Source organism: Bidens hawaiensis, unplaced genomic scaffold (assembly GCF_021521415.1).
Source record: "Bidens hawaiensis isolate Kalapana, Puna unplaced genomic scaffold, B.hawaiensis_p1.1 tig00009543_1, whole genome shotgun sequence".
NCBI classification, from domain to species: Eukaryota; Viridiplantae; Streptophyta; class Magnoliopsida; order Asterales; family Asteraceae; genus Bidens; species Bidens hawaiensis.
In genome coordinates this window covers 397,731-418,979 of record NW_027491711.1, presented here as the reverse complement: position 1 = coordinate 418,979, position 21,249 = coordinate 397,731, and the positions used below count along the sequence as shown (strand labels likewise).

General features: G+C 42.7%; 1 pseudogene; it reads right to left on the bottom strand.

Annotated features, from left to right (window-relative positions):
* Positions 1–16,470: 16,470 nt before the first annotated feature.
* On the bottom strand, positions 16,471–17,966 carry LOC143532828 (xyloglucan galactosyltransferase XLT2 pseudogene; annotated as a pseudogene).
* Positions 17,967–21,249: the final 3,283 nt, after the last annotated feature.

The window sequence follows — 21,249 nt, the reverse complement described above, 5'->3', positions numbered from 1 at the left end:
TTTCGTACTATACCTACTAAGCTATGGGCGGAACAGACAATTTGACCAGAGCAGCCCATGAACTAATCACAGGGTGACAGCTCACCGACAACAATACGAGGAGGAGCGCCCTCTAGTACTGTTTGTCACTATTAGCCGCTGCCTACTCACCAACCCTTACGAGGGGACGTGCACAGCCTACAGTTGGTGGAACAGTGCGTAGCCGGCAGTAAAGGAACAGTATACGGCCGACCTTATTACTGTTGGCCGTAACCTATCCACCAACCAGCATGGCCTGTGCGTACGTCCACTGTTGGTAGAACAGGAATACTATTCAGCCGGCTGTACCTGCTTGGAAACCTACCTTCGGCTATAAATACTCCAACACCTTGGAATGGTAAGGACATCATCTAACATCCCAATCTTATCTAGCAATCTCTTAATATACACTTATATTCAGAGCAATCTAGTCTGATTCTCACGCCGGAGGGTGGTCACAAGGAGGAACCCCCCCCCCTTCTCAGTGACGAGCTTACGGTGTCTGTTTTGCAGGTCCCCTGAATAACAACCTTCTCTGCTGGACCTCATCCGTGGGAAACATTACTTAACCCCCAGATTATCTATAATCTGCCTGTGGGTTCACTTAGTGTTTCTTCATTGGCGCCATCCGTGCATAAAAGCTAGAACTAATTTAGTTTTTTTCAAAATTTCTGAAGAAATGGTTAACGTTACTCCGGTCCCAAGGCCAGTAACCGACCAAGAAACCCCGGTAACCACAACCCCAGCAACTGGGGGGAACACCGGCGGTTATACAAATCTTACGAACACTACCCCGACTACCCAAGCCGGGGCAAGTGCAGTAAATATTCCACTGGGGTTCACTGATGCCCAGTTGGAAAAACGAACGAGGGCCCCTCGCCAAACACTAGATCAAGTGAGGGCGTGGGCTGAAGCACGTCAAAGAGAGTTCCAAGCTGAATTGGATGAACGCTTGCGTTCAGTCCAACAGGCTGACGAATTCGGCAGTACTCGCCAACAGCTCAATATGAACAGCGAGTGCGAGTACTCAGACGAGGAGAGAGAAGAATCCGATACCGACGCAAACCCTCGCCATAAGGCGAAAGGGAAGCGTAAGGAAACGGACTTCCAGCCAAAAAGGAATTTTGGGGAAGCTTTTAAACCAACAAATGCGGAGAGAAACCCGCGTGACTTCTCAAAAACCTTTAGGCCAACTGCTACAAATGCAGGAAAGTCAAAGTTTGCAAGGGACATTGCGGAAGCAATCGCCCCGAGAAGTGCCAAACAAATGTCTAACATTGGCACTTATGATGGTCTATCCGACCCAGATGACCACTTGAACAGATTCATTGCGGGGGCAACCGTCAGTAACTGGACGGAACCCACGTGGTGTTATATGTTCCAGATGACTCTGGTTGGAGCGGCCAGGGCATGGTTCGATCGTTTACCGGTCCACCACATATATGACTGGGCGGACTTTCAGAACAAGTTCAGCCAGCACTTCAGCCAACAGAGGAAATACACTGAGGAACAGTGGACGATCCTCAACTGCGTTAGAGAGGAGGATGAATCTTTATTAGACTTCATCACCCGCTTCAACTCCAAAAAGCTAAGTCTCGGCAACGTAAGTGAAGATCTTGTCCGCGCCGCTTTCATCCAAGGCGCCGAATACCCGGAGCTTATCCGCACATTGACGGGTAAGGATGGCATGCCATCAACATGGGATGCCATCATGACGGCGGCCAAGCGCTTTGCCGAGACGGAGAAGCAACTGGGAAGGGACCTTCCCCAGAGTACACACCTCTACACGCATAGGACAAGAGAGAACAATGTCCGGATCGCCCGGCAGAACAAAAAGAGGAAGCTAGGTATCTGGCAGTCAAGGGTAAACTTTGACACCTCATCCAGCTCTCGCCCTCTTGTTGGCGGAAGAAATCACACACACCTTTCAAGCCAAAAGCACCGGTGGACGCCACTCACCAAAAGCGTCACGGAGATATTTGCCACGGAAAAGCTACCGTGGCCAAAAGCTCCAGTGATCCGGCACCGGCCTAATGCGGATCAGAACAAATCCTGTGACTTCCACGGGACAAAAGGTCATGGTACGGAAGAGTGTACATCCTTGAAGGATATTGTTGAAGCATTCGTCAAGGATGGAAGACTGGCACACCTGGTGGCATCAATCAAGAAGGGAGGACGGAACGACAACCGGTACAGAGGCAACGGACGAAAGCCCGTTGACATCAGCATCAACATGGTTCATGGTAACATCAGAGGAAGAAAAAGGCGAACGCCAGAACCATGCGCGTGGAAGGAAGCTGAGGTGCGCTTCCCGCGAGTGCCAGGAGGACCCAGCAAAGAAGGCCCTATCGTCATAAAAAAGCCAGCTGGGGCACTACATCACTTCTCGCACTCTTGCTGACAACGGCGCCTCGTCAACGGTGATGTACAGGCAGTTCTTCGACAAGCTAGATGACGAAGACAAGGAGCGCCTGGAAACGATCTACGCCTCGATGGAAGGGTTTGATGGCAGCACAAACACCCCCTGGGTATCCTATCTTTCCCCGTCACTCTTACAGATGGAAAACACTCCCGCACAGAAGATGTGGACTTTGTCGTGATGAGGAAGCCACACCACACGTACGACATTCTCTTCGGGAGAGACGGGATGGCAAGATTCAACGCCGTGGTATCCTCAGTCCACGGCATGATGGGATGGCCAACAGCTGAGGGTGTAGCGATGATCACCGGCATTCCCCAGGTATGCATCGCATCTGTCTCATCTAAACCCAAACCAAAGATGGCTAAACCAACCATCACCGAACCAGAAAGATGGGCCTTCAACGGCAAGTACCCTGACCAGGCCGTAACCATTGGCCCAACAATTGTTGATCCCACACGCACCTTACTTAAGCGCTTATTACAAAGGAACGCCGACATCTTCGCGTGGACACCAGCTGACATGACTGGTGTACCCCGGAGTAAGGCAGAGCATAAGCTCAAATGCGATCCGGCTGTCACGCCGATCGTACAAAAGCGCAGAGTAATGGGGCCAGAACAAACTAACGCGTGTAGAACCCAAGTCAAGGAACTCCTTGACGCAGGCATCTTACGCGTTAGTAGATATCAAACTTGGGTTGCAAATCCCGTTATGGTACCGAAGAATGACAAACAATGGCGCATGTGCATAGATTTCAAGGATTTGAACAAAGCATGCCCCAAAGATTGTTATCCGTTACCTGAAATTGATCTTAAGGTGGATTCATTGGCACCATTCCGCCTTAAATGCTTCCTGGACGCGTATAAGGGGTACCATCAAATCCACATGGCCGTTGATGATCAGGACAAAACCGTTTTTCGGACGCCCGATGGCACATTTTGTTATCAAATGATGCCATTCGGACTTAAGAATGCCGGGTCCACATACCAACGCCTGATGGACAAAGAATTTCATTCCCAAATTGGGAGGAACTTGGAAGTCTACATGGATGACTTGGTCATCAAAAGCCCTGACCCAGAAGCGATGTTGAAAGACATCGAAGAAACTTTCAACACGCTCAGGAAGATAAACATGAAGCTCAACCCGAGCAAGTGTGCCTTTGGAATGGAAGAAGGGAAGTTCTTGGGGGTCATCGTCACTAAAGATGGCTTTAGAGCGAACCCTGAAAAGGTCGAAGCCATTATCAAAATGGAATCACCTACTACCATCAAACAGGCTCAGACACTGAATGGACGACTAGTGGCACTTAATCGCTTTTTGGCAAACCACGCGGATAAGTCGTTTCCCTTCGTGTCAACGTTGAGAAACTGTTTGAAGAAAACGCACTTCCGCTGGACACCAGAAGCGGAAGCAGCTTTTCAGGAGATTCGGTCACGCTTGATCGAACTCCCAACACTCACAGCACCAGAAGCGGGAGAGGAGTTAATCCTATACCTTTCCGCAACAGATAGAGCAACCGGGGCAGTCCTGCTAGTAGAACGAAAAGGCATCCAGATGCCAATCTATTACGTCAGCCGTATCCTAACAGACGTAGAAACCCGGTACTCTACCCTAGAAAAATTAGTCTTAGCACTTATACACGCTTCACGCAGGTTAAGACGATATTTCCAGGGTCACCCAATCACCATTCTCTCCAACTTCAAACTTGCAAACGTTCTAGGCAAACCCGAGTTATCGGGACGCCTAGCCAAATGGGCAATTGAGTTGGGGGAATACGCGATAAAGTATAAGCCAAGACCAGCCATAAAAGGCCAGGTTCTGGCCGACTTTATTGTAGAAGTGCCTGCATCGCGGGAAAAAGAGTGCTAGGAAGAGGCTCAACCCTCTCCAGCACAAGACATCAATGATGTCTGGCGACTCTACACTGATGGGGCAGCCAATAACGAGGGTTCAGGCGCAGGGCTAAAGCTAACCAACCCAGCGGGCCAAGAATACACTTACGCTATTCGACTGAATTTTCCAAGTACGAATAACGAAGCCGAGTATGAGGCATTCTTGGCTGGGCTGAGAATTGCGCGTAAGATGGGAGTTAAAAACTTGGAAGCCCACGTGGATTCCATGTTAGTAGCCAATCAAATCAACGGGGCGTACACGGCCGTGAACGACACAATGGCCCTGTACCTCGCACAAGAAAAATCCCTTATGCGCGATTTCAATGACTGCAAAGTCATACACGTCAAGCGAAGTGAAAACAAATCTGCGGATGCGTTAAGCAAGCTTACATCATTAGCCTTTACCCACCTAGGAAAGGATATCCGCATTGAACTCCTCGAGACACCTTCGGTCCCGCACAAGGAAATTTGTGTCATCCAAGCCGGCACGGAAACATGGATGACACCAATAATAAAATACCTTGCGACATGTACACTACCGGAGTCCAAAACACAGGCAAGAAAACTACGCTGTAAAGCACTGAATTATCAACTCATTGATGACATCCTTTACAGACGTAACTTTCTTGGCCCACTCTTAAGATGCGTGGACAACCAAGATGCTGACTACCTCCTAAGGGAAGTACACGAAGGCATCTGTGGAGTACACGCAGGTCCCCGCGCTGTTGTAGCCAAGCTAAACAACGCGGGATACTTTTGGCCGGGGATGCATACGGATGCACTGGCATACATCAGAAAATGCAGGTCTTGCCAGCTTTACGCACCCAACACGCACCGCCCGAAGAATGAACTTGTTCCAGTCACTTCTTCATGGCCATTTCAGAAGTGGGCCATCGATGTGACAGGCCCATTTCCTACAGCAGCAGGAAATGTTCAGTTCCTAGTGGTAGCCATCGACTACTTCACCAAGTGGATAGAAGCAAAACCTTTAGCCCAAACAACCGCGAAACATATCAAAAAATTTATTTGGGAATTTATTATTTGTCGTTTTGGACTTCCACAGAATTTGGTGAGCGATAACGGCACCAACTTTGCTGACAAGAAGCTACAACAGTGGCTGAAAGAACTTCAAATCACCCACACCTTTACCTCAGTGGCACACCCGCAAGGTAATGGTGAGGTGGAAAGAGCAAACAAGAGCATCGTCGAAGGCATCAAGAAAAGACTCTTGGAACACAGATCCGGCTGGGTGGACGAGCTTCCGCACGTCCTTTGGGCAAACAGAACGCTGAAGAAGGCCAGTACGGGAGAAACCCCGTTCAGCCTCACTTATGGCACGGAAGCCATGGTCCCGGTCGAAATTGGTTTACCCTCACCAAGGATCTTAATTCAGCCAGAAGACAATGATGCGGAAAGACGGTTGGATCTTATGCTGACCGAGGAACGCAGAGACTTAGCCGCAGTGCGTGAAGAGAACTACAAGCGACAAATGCAAAAGTACTACAACACGCGGGTAAAACTCTGCAACTTCAATGTAGGAGACTACATACTGCGTAACAACGAGGCTTCGAACCAAGAACGCCCAGGAAAGCTGGCCCCGGTCTGGGAAGGGCCATACATTATCAAAGAAGTCCTGGGAAAGGGCGCATACCGGCTCGAAAGGCTCGATGGCACTCCCATTCCAAGAACATGGAATGGAGCTCAATTACGCAAATGTTATATGTAGATCAATTCCAAAACTTGTAAAGAAAAGGCCTAGAGCCACTTCTAATGGAAATGATTCTCCTTTCATAATGTGTTAACTTTACCTTTATACTTATGAACTTCCCACACTGGTGCCGGTATTCACCGCATAAATGGGGAAGAAGTAAGTCGTTACGTGTGGAAGGCGGCAAAACCCGCATAAACACAACGCTAAAAATAAGGAAAACCTACACGCAGGTCAGATGTAAGTAAAGTTTAGCCATCCTTGTAAGTGCAAGTGACGGTCTTACCCGCACAATCACGAACAAGGAAGCAAAACTTCAACCTATCATCTACCACGTTCAAAGGTTATCCTAAAAAAGGATGAGGAAAACCTACACGCAGGTCAGATATGGGTAAAGTTTAGCCATCCTACTAAGTGCAAGTGACGGTCCTACCCGCACAATCACGAATGAGGAAGCAAAACTTCACACCTATTATCTACCACGTTCAAAGGTTAACTTATCCTCAAAAGATGAGGAAAACCTACACGCAGGTCAGATATGGGTAAAGTTTAGCCATCCTACTAAGTGCAAGTGACGGTCCTACCCGCACAATCACGAAAGAGGAAGCAAAACTTCACACCTATTATCTACCACGTTCAAAGGTTAACTTATCCTCAAAATATGAGGAAAACCTACACGCAGGTCAGATGGTAAAGTTTAGCCATCCTACTAAGTGCAAGTGACGGTCCTACCCGCACAATCACAAAAGAGGAAGCAAAACTTCACACCTATTATCTACCACGTTCAAAGGTTAACTTATCCTCAAAATATGAGGAAAACCTACACGCAGGTCAGATGGTAAAGTTTAGCCATCCTACTACGTGCAAGTGACGGTCCTACCCGCACAATCACGGAAGAGGAAGCAAAACTTCACACCTATCTACCACGTTCAAAGGTTAACTTATTCTAAACACTTGGAAAATTGCTAATTTAAACTAAAGTATGCAAGTCGTATAACGTTTATAAAGCAAGGAATCCAATGAAAGAAGCGGTCTTAGCCGCACAAAGATTTATATTTCATAAATATTCGTTACAAGAATGGCCGGGTAACTACCCGCCTACAAGAAAGTAAATCTATACAAACTAAATCTATCCTAGCGGCGGGAAGGGATCTTCAGGATCAGGCTTCAGGGCCACTTCCACTTGGACCAGCGCCGTCAGTAGAGCGTGGCAGTTCAAGGAAAGCCTTAAGGATAGCTAGCCCATCATCAGCAGCAACAACTTCATTCACCTTCTCCACCACCGGATGCGGGAAGGCAGCATACTGGTTCACTGCTTGGTCGTAAATAGCTTCAGTATCCACATTATACAAAGGGAAGTTGGAAGGCGGGACGCCTTTCTCAACGAACCCTAGACCAAGCAGGAAGCCGGTCCGTTCCCCATCCTCGTGAGAAGCGTTGAGGGCTGCGCTCATAGCATCGTCGTAAGATGTCTCTGAGAAGACCCGATGCACAACCTACAAAAGAAAATATACAAGTGTCACCCTTTCTATTTACAAAGAAGAGCGTAAAGACATGAAAGCTTACCTGAGACAACGCTTCTCGAAGAAGCCATTCCTTGGCAACCAGAGCTTCTTAGAGGGCAGCTTGAACTTCGTTACGGGCGCGTTCGGCTTCACTCTTGTTAAGGTTGGCAAGCAACACTTCTTTAGCCGCAGCCTCTTCGACGCCCTTCAGCTTCCGCTCAGTATGGTCAAGCACCCCCCTCTGGTCCAAGATCTCCTGGAGCTTTTTGGCGTCTTCCATCGCCAAGGCATCATGAGCCTGCTGGAGAGCCTCTAATTTGGCTTTAAGTTCTTCATTCTCCATGCGCAGAGGCTCAGCAACAGCTTCAGCCTTGGTGGCCCTCTCGGTTGCGTTCCTCGCAGTTTCCTTAGCCAGCCGAAGCTGTTCATTAACAGCTTGGGCAGCCTTGGAACGGGCCTCGAGTCGAGCCTGAACTTCAACCTCGAGGGCCTTGAAGGCCTTCTCCTTCTCCGCAGCCACTGCGGCAAGTTTAAGGTTCTCCTCCCGGACAGCCCGCGCCTGAGCTACTTCCTTGAGGCGAGCTGCTTTTAACTTGTCGTTTTCACGACAAAGCAGCTCGACGCGCGGCTGCATCCGGGCCAGGAGAACCCGAAGCTCATTGGTTAGCCTACCCTCCTGGTAGCTAGCCATGGCTTCCCCCAACGCACCACTGGGAGCAGCGTGACGAGCCCATTCCACGCACTCCACAGGGGTGCGAAGGGTTGTTCCTCGGCGAATGTTCCATCGTGGAACATACACTTCATTGGAATCCGACACTGCAAAAAACACAAAGCAGTTAGGAAAAGATGATAAAATATATATATATAAAATGGGCCAGAAGAACCCTACGCACCTGTAGGGTCAATAACAGGCCGATAGCCGCCGAACCCATCACCTGAACCCAAAGAAAATCCATCCAAGAGGTCAGGCAGATGGGAAGGTGGCAAAGATTGGCGGGAAGCCCCATGCGTAGCTGATGGACCGGCCGTCGTTGCCGATGGCGGGGGCATGGTAGCAGCCGCCGTGGTCGCCGTCGCGGTCGCTGCCGCGGAATCCGCAGCAATAGTAACCGCCGGCTCGGTGAAGGATGCTGTAAAAATCGCACTCACAGCCGGCGGTGACGTCATCTCGGCTGGAACAGTCGGCTCAAAGGAGTAAGCAACTGAACCAGCGGAAGCAGGCGCAGGCGCCTGGGTCGACGCCTCAGGTAGGCTGACCAAGCCTACCGTCATTGGCGGAGAGGTACTACTCGGCGCATCACCCTGGAATGCGCCAACATCCACGCCTGCGTAAAGAAGAAAAGTGTTAACAGATTAAGCTGTGAAGATAAAAGCTAAAGAAAAGTTGTACTTACGGGTTTTCTTGAGCCTAAAGGTACGGAGAGGCAGGGACGCACCCGATGGAGCCGGCCTCTTTGCGCCGGTCACCGTCGTCTTCTTTGGCTCTCCGGAGGTGACAGTCGCAACCTCCGGAGCTGTGGTCTTATCACCACCGGGATTCCCCGCCACCTCTTCGCTCTCGGTCTCCGAATCAGACCGAGGCGCTGGATCGGCAGTGGAGGCCTTCTCCTTCCCCTTCCCGCCGGCAGCCTTCTTCTTCCGGACCAACGGAGGACCATCTGCGGATTCCTCAGAGGAATTCCAGCAGAGGTTTCAACATTGAGGGGTCGAGGGTCGAAGAGCGCCTTACCTGGCCGACGGGCGCTAAGGATCTCATGGCCTAGCGGATAGACCTCCACGAACCGATCCGCCGTTTGATCTAGGATGGGCAACTCGTTCTCATCTAGAGCGCGAGTACCCATCCGTGCGGGACCGTCAGCCTCCCGCGGGTTCAGGAGCGACTGCAAGTCGTTCCCCTCTGAAATAAACAAGAAAGAAGTTAGAAGAAATTCAAAATCAACAAAAGGGAAAAAGGCATACCGTAAGGAACAGAGTTCGAACCGTATTCGAGGACGATCGGAATCTTGCGCGCATCAGCCTCCTTCCACACCCGGCTCATCCCCAGCATCACCATCCCGGACTCCGCAAACCGGTAAACCGGAGATTGGACCCGAGATATCCTCGCAAACCATTCCGCCTCCTGGTAGCTGGAGGCGTGAAGGCTGGGAAGTGCTTGCCCGTTCTTGAATTTCATGGCAATGGGGATGGCGCGGGCGGATATGAAGAAGAACTCCCGCTTCCACGAGCAAAGACTGCGCTCGGTCGCGCAGATCTTTAAACCCTTGATTCGGGTTGTCAGGGTATACCACCCCTGGATGCACCTCCAAGTGTAGAAGGTCATCAGGCGGTCAACATAGGGCTCAACGCCCAAAATCCGGCACACCCACTCGAAGTGGCGAATCTTGGCGATCGCCATAGGGTGCAACTCGGTCAAATGAACACCGTGCCTCTCAAGGACACGGTAAACAAACTTTGTCAATGGGAACCTAAGATTCCCATAAACAAAGAATGCTGCATAAACCCCGATCTTGCCTCTGGGGGCATCGTACACAGTATGATGGGGTTCAGGAAACTCAGGCTCGAGAGACTCGAGCATGAACTTCCTGACGACATACCGGTACAGATCGCCAGGCAGAGCACACTGGCACTCGCCAGCAGTACTCTTGTCATCGGCTGTGGATTCAACATCACGAGACGACATCTTGTGAAGGAAAGAAGAAAACGATTTCGGGAGAATGCTTGCCTGAAAAGGTGAGTATTCGCCGGAAATCGCAAAGAAGATGAAGAGAAGAGTGAAAGTGTGGATTACAAAGAACCATCTCCCCCTTTATATACTAATCGCAATTAATGCGATGAAATTAATGCGGAAGAGAGAGAAAACGAAGGTGCAATGAAACTATGACACGTGGCAACAAGCAAGCTGGCAACAGCTGTTGACAGGACGCATACCATTAATTTCGCGGCCACGCGCCCGAAAAATCGCGCCCACGCGCCTGAAAAAGCGTCTGGAATGACCATGTACCGTCACGTCACCATAACTTCCTGCACGTCCTGACACAGTCAGAAGAAACCGTCGCACGACGTTTCAGAGGTTTGGACTGTTCTTATCCTTTCACCAACTCTTCGAATTTCAAAATTCAAAATTCAAAAAGATTCAAAAGTAAGCGGGAAAATACCCCTTACCTTGGCAACCAAGTAACCGTAAGACGGATGCGGGTACAGTGTAAAGGCAAAACCCTTCACATACCTAGCACCCGCAGGGAATTGAAGCCAAGAAAACCTCGGCAACCAAGTAACTATAAGACGGGTGCGGGTACAGTGTAAAGGCAAAACCCTTCACATACCTAGCACCCGCAGGGAATTGACGCCAGGAATACCTTGGAAGTAAAGTAACCATAAGACGAGTGCGAGTAGTGTCAAGGCAAAACCCTTCACGTACTTAGCACTCTGCAGGGAATTCAAACCAAGAAGGATCTTCTGGGCCATGCTTGCGGAAACAGGAATAACATCCCCGCACGACGGGAACGTCGAGAACTATATTGTTTGAAACTCCAAGATGGAATTGGTGGTTTTAGCATAATTGATCACTATGTTGAAAACTATCAAGACCCCATGGAGAATCCACACAAGTGGGACTCAACGCTCCTGACGTGCGAGGAGGTTACAAACCTACCCGCTTCACACCCAAAGATCAAGCAGAAAAGTCGGGAATTTCTGCGGGACATCAGGAAAACCGCGGGATGAATCACCACGGAAAACCGAAAAACTAAACCCTTTTCAAAACCCCTTGCTAAGTCCAAAAGTTCACCTCACTTATTAATAATTCATGAGAAGAACATTGGACTGGGGGGACTTGAAGAGGTAGGTCCCAGCAGAGCCCAGTTGGACCCGCAAGACTCACCTTGAACAGGGACGTCTGCGCAATGACCAACTGCTCCAGCAGGACCCACCATGCTCAAAGAACCTTACGCGCAGTACGCCAGCTGTACCCGCAGGGAAAGCCTCCCAATGGTGAAGTACCCCGCCTGTTCCCGCAGCTGCGGATACAAGCCATCAGGGAAGGCTACCCGCACTAACAGCAAGGCTACACGCACAAGGCATTCGTTCAGTAGTCACATGAAGGAATGAGCAAGGCGGGAACACTCCCGCCTAAATGAGCCAGTCCGTATGCTTCTGGAAGGTCTTTCGTACTATACCTACTAAGCTATGGGCGGAACAGACAATTTGACCAGAGCAGCCCATGAACTAATCACAGGGTGACAGCTCACCGACAACAATACGAGGAGGAGCGCCCTCTAGTACTGTTTGTTACTATTAGCCGCTGCCTACTCACCAACCCTTACGAGGGGACGTGCACAGCCTACAGTTGGTGGAACAGTGCGTAGCCGGCAGTAAAGGAACAGTATACGGCCGACCTTATTACTGTTGACCGTAACCTATCCACCAACCAGCATGGCCTGTGCGTACGTCCACTGTTGGTAGAACAGGAATACTATTCAGCCGGCTGTACCTGCTTGGAAACCTACCTTCGGCTATAAATACTCCAACACCTTGGAATGGTAAGGACATCATCTAACATCCCAATCTTATCTAGCAATCTCTTAATATACACTTATATTCAGAGCAATCTAGTCTGATTCTCACGCCGGAGGGTGGTCACAAGGAGGAACCCCCCCCCCCCTTCTCAGTGACGAGCTTACGGTGTCTGTTTTGCAGGTCCCCTGAAGAACAACCTTCTCTGCTGGACCTCATCCGTGGGAAACATTACTTAACCCCCAGATTATCTATAATCTGCCTGTGGGTTCACTTAGTGTTTCTTCAAGTACGATCAGTGGCGCCGGTTAGTTGATTCGAACCTAATTTAGTAATTTTAACCCAATTCGACTCTTAGTTCATACAAAATCGGCCCTATTTTAACCCAATTTAACTCTAATTTCAACCCAAATTAAGTATTACCGGTTACGAAGGTCGGGCTCTGGTATTCCGGTAGGTGTTGGTGGCGAGAAGAGGTGGCACTTCGGCTGGGGGCTGCGCGCTGGCGGCTATGAACGATCGCTGCAGGCTGTAGCTATTACTGTTTCACCTTTTGACAGACGTTTGGAATGCCGCTGGAGTCTGGACACCTGTGCATAGGCGCGAAGGCAGAACCCTAATTGAAACCGTCATTTGTTATTTGATATATTTTATTGATTTAACAACTTTAGCATATTTACGATACAAGCCCTTAAAGTTTGAGATTTCTTTTAAAAAAAGTAAATTATAATAATAAATAGACTTTATGGAATTTAGATGGACTAACAAATTGAGTAGGTTCTTGGTAACAAGATAACTAAGTCCATGGTTGCTTAATGTGGACCTAACAATCATGAGAAAGTTTACATGCACTTGGGACTGGACTGGGAGAAGAATTGATGGGCCAATCGATTTGATAAATATAAATATTTTAATACATACAAAAACAAACGCACCTACGCAAGTATCGGTAAAAATTGAAGCAAACGAAACAATACCGAGGGTTTGGCTATGTTTTGGTTTCACACCCTAGGCTTATGAGACTATAAAATTACAAATAAATAAATAAAAGATAAAAGCTGTTAAGAACGACTATTATTCATCATTGTATTGTTATGCAAAACCCAATCATGTGTATAGTTCATCATAAGATCATTAAATTTCCAAAAAAGATACAAGAAGTTATATAACTCAAAATCCTTTAGTTAGGCCATTTTTAAGGTTTCTTGTTAAGCTGTATATAAACTGTTCGGTATGGTTTAAAATTGAGACGAAATAAATTCTAAAGCTCGGCATGAAATAAGCACCCCTAACCAATTGTATATATGCCAACTTTTGTTCCAAAAAGGTGGGATAGTTTAAATATGCTTAGCGTAAAAGCAAATTCATAAATTGTAATCATGGTTATTTTGTTATATTCAAAACTAATATATGCGTGTACATAATAAATACTTGGATAAATATTTCTTATATATAAATAATTTGATAGAATGGTTGAATTGGTGTAATTTTGTTTTTATGTAGTTTTGTTGGTTGGGGGCTCTCCTCGGGGTTGAGAAGGGAATTGGTTCGGTGTTTGACGGTTATTTATAAAAGTATTTTGTTCGAAAACAACTATTATAATAATAATAATAATAATAATAAATAAAGAGGGGACAAAACAAACGCATGAAACAAAATCAATGCAAAACATTCAATTAAATTTTGTGTCAAATTAAGTAGTTGTATAAAAATTTAATCTTTTTAAGACCCAAAGATAATTTTCAAATGAACAAGTATGCTTTTCTTTTTTCTCTTAGAACATCAATTTTTTTGTTTTTATATTTTGCTTTTTATGAGACTCGAACTTCAATTTTTACTGAATAATAACACCACCTTTAACATCACACCAAAGGGGTGGGGGCAATGAACATGAATACACAATTCATTGTTGATATATCTAATTACAAAAGGTAAGAGACAAAACTGATAGATAAATAAATAATACTTTTAAAAAAACACACACACACATCATTACTATTTTCATAATCTTTTAATAGTTTTGGCCATGAAATAAGAACATGTGTCCTTCACGTGGCACATAGACCGAGATTGACGCAGAATATTACTTGGTTACCACTAATTCACAGCTTTCCAGTCTTTCTTCATATTTACGGTCAGGGCCTCGCCCTTCCATCGCCACGAATAACCAATAGCACAACAACAACCAAATCAAAAAACAAAACATAAAAGGTAACGTGTAAATAAAATATATTTTTAAAGAAACTACTAATTCATTATAAAAGATTTGATTTGATATCAGTTTAATTATATATTGGCTTTGCATATACTAGGTAGGTAATCGTATTTGTAAATTGTAAATAGTTAATTCTCATTTCTTAAATAAATCCCAAGTATTTTGTAAACAGAAGAGATCATGAGTTTATAAAAAATGCCCAACCTCAAAAGCACCATCACACTTTGGATTTGGACATATTAACTTTGGAATGAAAACTCTATAGCTAAGCATGTTTGATTGGAAAGAAACTTAAAATGAATGTCCTTCCTTTTGTACGTTTCTTGTTTTTTCCTTCTGTATGTCTTGTGATTCTAGCTACTGGTTATGAGTTTTGTGTTTTTGTTTTAATATATTCGGCCTTTTAAACAAATTGATGGCCTTTTAAGAAGTCACCACTTAGGCAAAAATATATGTATGTGTCGCTCCGTAGGTAAAATGAATAATATTGGTTGGTATGAGGAATCATATGTTTCAAATAATATCAAAGCAACTAACGTGACATTCGGGTATAGAGAATATATTTATCATTATATTATTCATAGTTAAAAGATATGCAATTTCATATGTTTTTTTATAAATATGGAATTGCATATCAATAACATAATGATGAATATATTCTCTAATACCGTGATGGTAGAACAAACTTCATTGAGGATGATGAACCCCAGAAGTATTTAGGACGCCTTTACATGAATCTTGCGTCCTTGATTAATGTGGTGTGGCAAACTTTACCGACAACTATGAGCTCATAAGAGGGTGATTGTGATGCCTATAAGAAATCACCGATTGGGAACGAACGAGAGAGGTCACGAGTTCATGAACAATGTCAGGCCTTAAATACTATCAATTCATTTTATGCCCACAGAATTCCATAGTTAAATATGCTTAGATGATGATAGCATTAATGCTGGTGGCACGCGAAATCTTCACCTAGGCACCCGTAGATACTTGAGCTCCTCACGTGTAAACCAAACAATATTGGTTAGTATGGTGGATCGAAAGTGCATAATAAGATTTATTAAACATTCCATTTGACCAATAGCACTTTTAGGTTTGGTTCGGTTCGGTTTCAGGACATGGGTTTGGTAGCTTTGAGCACATCATTTGGTAACCTTACTTTTTCCAGTTAGGATGAGCCCTTCATGTATTATCCAAATATCACAAATCGGTCGTCATTTTTGTTTGAGTATAAGACAAATCGAATTTTTGTTTATGTCACAAATCAAATGTACATAGTTATTAACGAAATATCGTTGGTCACAAATCAAATGCTTATTATAAGGTTTTGCTAAAATTAGTGTTTTCATAAGAACTCAAAAATATGAAGATGTTTTGTCAAAGCCAACAATGATCTAGCGGAAAACAAGTAATTGCATAATTAAGAATGCAAATATATTGCATAATTTGTTTTTAATTTCACGAGATCATCACAATTTTTTTTAAACAACAAAATATCACCTTTACTTTTCATTTGTAAACATGCAACCTCTAAATAATGAGTGAGAATACAATACCACTAAACCAATTAGGAAAATAAAATCAGTAAACCAGTATATTTCACATTAACTTTTGAAAACAAAAGTGGGAGTTCCGAAATGATAATGATAACATACATGGACCCTGTAATTACTAAAACTATTTAATGGTGCTTTGTATTACCGTAAGTAGCCCACTTACATTGTTCATCATTAGTTATCACTTTAAACTTTAAGAAAGGAAAAAAAAAATTACCCATTCACATTTATACGAATGTAAACTCTTTAAAACGAATTAAAATTCAAAATTCAACAATAGTTACAACTAATAATTTAGTTAAAGAATATATGGTATATCCATTGCATTTAATCTCATTTTAACAACATTCAAAATAAAGAAATTGTATAAAAAAATTATAATAAAACAAAATAGAACATATGCATCTTTATGTAGCAGGGTCCACTGCTATCAGTGCGCTATCTACTTGTACGAAATCAATAATATAAATTGTACACATTTTGCATCACCAACACGCAAATCTAGTATAAACTATAAACTAATTTAACTATCCCCTCAACATGAACGTATGATGATGATCACACCCCACAAGAAATGTTCACAATCATTACAAAATAAATAAATAAATAAATAAATTGAACCCTTATGTATCAAATTTTCACCAAAAATAATTACCATTTGAACCCTTCTTGTTCTTGATCCTTGATTCTATTCAAAACCCCTTCAATAGCCACATCAAATGCATCTTTCAAACCTTCAATACCTTCATGTGGTTTTGCATACACAATTCTTGGAATGTATTCTATTACTTTTTCCCTCATTTTCTTAACTTCATTTGCCCCAAATTTCTCAAGAACTTGTTTTATTGATTTCCCATTTAAAACCTCCTTTTTATCAATAAAAACCGAATAACTTTCGGGTCGACCCGGCAAGAACCATTCATACTGCGAATAAGCAGTTCGGTTCCAGAAGAAAACCGGAATCGAACCCGCAATCATGCAATCGAAAATCGACCTCCTAGTGAAACTATCACCCCGCGGTTGGAGACAAAAGTCCGAAAAGAGGAAAGACTCAAGTATCAGCGACGTCCCGTTCGAGCATTTCGACCCGCCACAGTCCACTACCCGACAAGAACCCGAAGAGTTGTAACATTGGTTTAATAAAATCCCTCGAAAATCATTCTTAATAAGGCCACGTGTCGCACCCGCAAAACAAAACAGCATTTTGCGTGTACGCGTACGAACGAAGTCCTGCCACGTGGTGACATCAGATTTCGATGTGGGGTGGAATCCTGTAGGATAGGGTACCCCAACATCGAAATAGTCCCACGAGTTTCGTTCGATTAAAAGACGCGTTATGTTTCTCATACCGGCCAAATATATACACCCGGAGCCCCAATCTTCGGGTTTCGACCTTCGAAAATCCCATGTGATGCGGCCCATAGTAAGGAAATGATCCCAACCGTCCGATTTATTCCAATACGGTTGATCATGTACCCACTTTAACATCGTACGGCAATGACGATCACGGTCCTGTGCTGTGTAATTATTCGTCCACAAATATTTTCCTACTGCGAGTCCCGCGTAGAATGGAATGTAGAACGCTGAAGCGGACTCCGCGTCAAGCGTTCTACACCGATAGTTCAGCATCCGATTATGATAAATAACCTCGGATGCGAACTGATCGGTCCAAAACCACGCGCCGGCGATACTCGCTGGAACAACTCCAGCGAGTGTCGCCGGTCGGCCAAGTCCGTGATTTGAATACGTGTCGCAGCGGGAGCCCCATGGGTTTAATTCATGGCAGTTTTCTAATAATTCTGTGTTGAAATATGGCGGGAGGTTGTAGACGTATACCTTACCGGACGGGCAGTCGTTGTCGGTGTCGTCGTGGACGGCGGAAATGACGGGTGGTTGAGGGAGGGGTTGGTGGGTAGTGAGGACGGTGGATTTGCGGTAGTTTCGGGCGATTAATAAGAGGAAGATCTGGAGGAAGAAGACGGAGAAGATGATGGATGTACGAGGGAGGTAGCGTTTGAGTGAATGCTTGCTGCGATCTAATTCTGGTTTAGGGGAAAGAGAAAGTATGATATTGATGAACCTGGAAGGTTTCATGTGGGATGTAGAGATTGGATGGGTTTAGGAGATGACGGCGGTGAGTGGTGGTGTGGGTTTTAGAGACAATGGGAAAGTTTCGTTATTATTTGTTGAGAAGATATAGGGTACAGTTTTGTTTTGTTTTGTTTTTCTTTAAGTTGAACACGTATACCAACAAGTTTGTTTTTTTATGAGTAAAATAAATAAATTATTTAAAGTGTAACAAAGATACTTTAATAATGCAAAATAAGTTGTTTAATTGATTAATAAAAGTTTCAAGCTATTTATAAATTAAAAATGGGAAAATATATAATTTGATCAAATAAGTGAAAATAAATAAATTAAGTGAAACTATAGAGTTTTATTTTTACCAATTGGGTTGGTAGTTCATTGACAAATTTAAAACCTTTAAAATATTAAGTGTTTGAGAGATTTCGAGTTCAATATTCCAAGTAACAGAAATTCATCATTCAAAAATAAAATAAAGCTATTGAGTTTTTAAAAATTTAATTAGTTAATTAACTAATTAATAAAATTTTAGTTAAATTTATAAATAAAAGTGATAGGAAAAATAAGATAATCTTAAATATATATATAAACGAAACGTTTAAAAGCTCACTGGTTGCTTCATGCATCATCTCAAGCCATCAAATTATTTTATTTGTAAATAAAGACTTCTCATGCATTTGACCCAAATTCATGTGTATGGGTCTCACCAAACCCAGATAACCCTTAAACGGGTTATAACATCTCATTATGACAAAAATTAATCTTATCAAATATTTGGTATGAAAATCTATGAAATAGGGATATACTAAAAATTAATATCCATTTTTTAAAAAAAAGATATTATTTATATTAAGAATCAATTTTATAATAAAAAAATAAACGGGTCATGGGTCTCAACTAACACAGATAGTTTTTAAGCAAGTTATAACATCTCATTTATTTATGAAACTCTTTTATAATATTATTAACTTACTTACAATAAATAAAATTCAAAAAATATACAAATATTAAAAACAAAAAGTAATAACAACCCCGTAATACGGGAGATAAAACCTAGTAATAAAATAAAAGGAAACGATATAAATAAAGAACTTACCATTTTCATATCACTTATTAAATTTCATTTTCAGCCGAAATGGTTGAGACGTAAATTGGAGGGCAAATTAGCAATTTATGCTTTTGTTTTTTAGTTGTTATACAATTAACCTCCATCTTTTACAAAATGACAAATTTATGCACTATTCACTGACGGTTAAAGTGCATTGTTTTTTAAATTCTTGAATGCTAAGATTTATGCTCGTTTGTAAAAAACGAACAAAATATCCGTATGTTAAAAGAAAGAAAAAAAATATATGTAAAATCCATTTAATATGAAAGATTAATGATAATAACTAACACAATTTTGTTTTTTAAGCTGAGCACGTTAAAGCATGATTTTTATTTTATATAATTACATATTAAGCTCCATCCTATACAAAATGACAAATCTATGGTGATAAAAAACATTTGATACCTTATCTTACTTCTATAAAGTTGATAAAATATATGGATGGTTTGTTCACTAATTACTAAAATGAATGGTTTCTGAAGAAGGTATACGTTATTTTTCAGTTTACTAGAAACAACCATTCGTGAACATTGATGAACATCAATGTAATTTTTGACACTTATGAATAAAAGTTAAAAATATATAAATCATACGAACTATTATCTTTATTAATTTTATTCATCTTAACAATAATAACCTTCGATCTCAGAATCTCAAATGCATATTTAAGATATAAAAAGCGTTATATTTATAAGAATTATGCCCATAATATTTATTTACTATAACTTCTCACTCATAAATTTTTGAATCTATTTATTTAAAGGATTGATCTAGCTTATCACATTATTAAAACTCGTGGCTTATTCTAAGGTCAGTGGTCAGTTGCATAGACAAAGTCTATTAAATACAAGAAGATCCTAATTCGAATCGTAGGAGGTATATGAAATTTGCCTTTAGAAGGAAAAAAGAATCAAACCCATGGCTTGCAATGTGTTTTATTGATGGTTTATAATTGAGTTGGTATCTTCACACGTAATAGTTAAGAAAGGACTAATTTAGCATCATATTCTTTCAATTCTTACCATAATAATATAACTTGCTTAGTAATTAATTTCAATGTAATTATATTTGTTATATATCCTTTACTTGTACAATAGCAACTTTCTCCCCTATGAAGCACCGCATTGTTAGAGGCTGGTACTGAGTAGTGTGTAACTTTTAAGGTTTTATTGTTTTAAAGTATAAATTGTAGGGGGTATGGTTACTAGTGTTTGCTACTAAATGTAATTAATAATGTAACGGGGTTCACTAAATAATTGAGATGTCTACTTGGTTTTAACCCTTTTTCATTTTTAACGAGGGTCATGTTATTTAAACGTAAAAAGGTATAATTTATTTGTTTGTGACGTAAGTATCCAGCTAAGTATAATACCGATATTATTTGATAAACTGTTGTTCGGTTTAGCTTATTCTTTTGTAAATAAGAGTCCATCTGTTATTTATATAAAGTGGTATCAAAGCATTGATTAAGACTGGGATTAAGAATAAAGTGAATTATCAATTTACCATTAGAATATGGGATCTGCAAAGTTTCGAATAAGATTCATGTAAATCAACAATTTTAAATTGCATATACATGATACTTTCCAATATTATTTCCCTGCATCTTGTGAATATAATAAAACAATTAACACGGGACAGTTAAGTCACTAGCATAAAAGGAGGGCCAAGTATCTAGCATAACAACAGTGGGGTTACCGGTTCCAAAGAGCAACCGACATAGCTACAATCTTTGTATTTACTGACACGTGTCAGTTTTCAACCGGCCATGTCATTATGGTTCTGGCTCCGGTTCTGTGGCATCTATGAGTAGAGATGGCCAAAAAAACCGGTTGGGGAACCGGTTTACCGGTTTAAACCGGAAACCGGTTTTTACGAAAACCGGTTTTTTAAAAACCGGTTTGACCGGTTTAGAAACCGCCGGTTCGTCTTTCGGTTACAAGTTCTAGATCCAAAACCGGTTAATGGAAAAACCGGTTTTTTTTATTAACCGGTTATGGAAAAACCGGTTAACCGGTTTATAAAAAAACCGGTTTATAACGGCTATATGCCCGTTTTTTTTTGTTTTTGGACCGTTTTTTTTTTTTTTTACCATTTTACCCCCACAAACATCTATATATAGTTTAGGTTGGGTATTAGTTAGATCACACTCGATTATACAACTCCAAACGCTCTAAACGTTTATTTCATACGCGATTATTTTGTTATCTCACGCTCAATTATACCACATT